The sequence below is a fragment of the Ovis aries genome, chromosome X, assembly GCF_016772045.2.
Source record: "Ovis aries strain OAR_USU_Benz2616 breed Rambouillet chromosome X, ARS-UI_Ramb_v3.0, whole genome shotgun sequence".
Taxonomy (NCBI): Eukaryota; Metazoa; Chordata; class Mammalia; order Artiodactyla; family Bovidae; genus Ovis; species Ovis aries.
The window spans coordinates 90367865-90370277 of NC_056080.1; the positions used below are offsets into that span (position 1 = coordinate 90367865).

General features: G+C 44.5%; 1 pseudogene; it reads right to left on the bottom strand.

Annotated features, from left to right (window-relative positions):
- Nucleotides 1–786: 786 nt before the first annotated feature.
- On the bottom strand, nucleotides 787–1859 carry LOC101120219 (centromere protein O-like; annotated as a pseudogene).
- Nucleotides 1860–2413: the final 554 nt, after the last annotated feature.

The window sequence follows — 2413 nt, forward strand, 5'->3', positions numbered from 1 at the left end:
TGAAGGAAATGGGGAGATACTAGCTAAAGAGTACAAGCTTCCATTTAGAAGATGAATACATTCTGGGGCTCTAAAGTACAAGATAGTAATTACAGTTAGCAGTACTGTATTATATACTTGAAATTTGCTAAGTGTGTATACCTTAAATGGTCTCACCACAAAAAAGAAATAGTAATTGTGTGACATGTGTGAAGTGTTAACTATAATGCTATGGTGGTCATCATACTGCAATATACTAGTGTATGAAATCAACATGTTGTGCACCTTAAACTTTCTCAATACTATATGTCAATTACATTTCAATAAATCTGGGAAAGAAAGATAATTCTTTTTTTTTTTTTTTTGAATGGCCTCCAGCCCTATGAGAATCCAAAGGGGAGGGAGAGTTTATTTTTGGGAATCAAAGAAAGGCTTCGGGAAAGGACATGTGACCAAGTCCCAACAACCCAGGCTGTTGAAGTGCACACTCACATAGACTTTAGGTTTAAAAAATCTCCTTCAGCCTTCATTTGTCTGTGGATATGTGAGCTCTGAGGGTAGGCATACTATTCCTCAGTGTGCCTCTAGCTTACCCAGGGAGTAGGGCTCATAGTCATGGTACTGGAACGTTCCTTCCAGAGCCCTAGTTCTTACCAGCCCTCTTCCACCCAGAGAGGCCATGGCCACTGTGAGTAGGAAGGGCTGCCAGAGGTGGAACAAGGCTGCTGCCTCTGTGCCTGGCTGGGAGCACAGGTGGAGAAGCTCTGCTTCAGATGAGGGTGGCTCTCTGGCCACCACTCACTCCGTAGCTAGAACCTGGAAGCAGTGCTTTTCACTCTGAAGACCTGCTTGTCTGTGGTCCGAGTTAGGTGAAATGGCTCTTGTCCTGATAATCTTGAAAAGTTCTTCTGGAACCTCAGTCACCTTAGTCATGGGAGCAGAAAGTGAAATATTTCCTTTTACTTCTGTTGTGTTCCCAAAGAAAATATTCTAGGAGACCAGGCTCATATCCAGCTTTTATCCTTTTTTTGCAAATGAAGTAAACACCTGATGTAGGGGCTTCATAAAAAACAGGTTTTCATGGGCTGCTCGCTGTTCTTCCCACATTCTGGGTAATGCTTCTGTCCCTTGAGAAGTAACAGTGACGTCAGTTGTAAGGGTTGTCGTGAGGTCCTTATACAGCAGTCTAGAACAGAAGGGGAAGGACTGACCTTCCGGCTTCACTTTGTAAGTAAATGACAGCAAGTTGCACAATGAGTTTCTCTGCAAGGGCCCCACAAGTAAGGCTGCAAAGTCACTCTGAAGTCGATCTGCCTGGTGCTTCCTCCCCGAGTAAGCATTTAGGTATTCGCAGAGAACAAACAGGAAGTGCTGAGTATTAGTCTGTAGGTATTTTGCAGATATCTCTTCTAGGGGAATGAAGACTGGCACCGAATGGTGATGTATCCAAAGCGGTTTCTCCATGACAAGATTCACAAAGTAGGAATCCAGCAGGTTCCCCTCAAAAGCAGTGCTGATGCAGACACATACTCCTTGGCTGGTCAGCTTCCCGCTGATCCTTGTAAAACGATATGCCTGTAGAATGGCTTTCATATTTTCCTGTTTTCTCTCCAAAATTTCTTGCTCACTAATCTCTAATGTTTGGTCAGGTTCTACATTGGCAGTAGATGCTTTAACTCTGGCTTGACGCTGTTTCACTTCAGCCCTCAGCTTATCTCCAAACGTTTCAGTTCATGAATCCTGGCTTCAAGAGCCTGTGCATTCTGTGGCTCTTCCAATTTTTTATGGGATTTGCTCACTTGAGTCTCCAGTCTTTCCAAGTGAGCTAAAACACCTCCGTGACACTCGCTGTCTTGTCTCAAAGTATTTGCCAGCTCCATCTCCTCCTCAGATTTTCAAAGGCCTTCCTAGAAAAGTTGTCACTGTAATTGAGTTATCCTCCAGGTCCCTGCGCGCTGCCGCAGCACCATGCCTCTGGATCCCCTCTCTGGGTTGCCTAGCACACGGAAGGGGCTGTTAAGAGGCCTCTCAGCCTTCCACCCTGATCAGAGCCCCATCTGCCACTGGGTCTGGCTTTCCCTTTATCACCTCTCCTCTTGCTCACTCTAGCCAGGGCCAAGAATTCCCACCATCCTCGGCTTCAAAATCAAGCCAAGAGTCCAGAAAGAGAATTCTTAAAAAAAAAAAAAAAAAAGCCTTCACTACTCTCAATCTGTTAGATCTCTTATATTTTGCAGGAATTGAGCTTCCCCATCATGAGGCAGGCCTGTGAAGAACTTCCTGTAGTAAGAAACTGAGATCTCTGAACAATAATATAAATACTTCTGGGAACAGACACCTCCTTTCCCCATAATAAAAAGAAAAGAAAGAAGCCTCATGAGAGACCTCAAGCCAGAGGCATTCAAGTAAGCTTTGACTAGATTCCTGACCCATA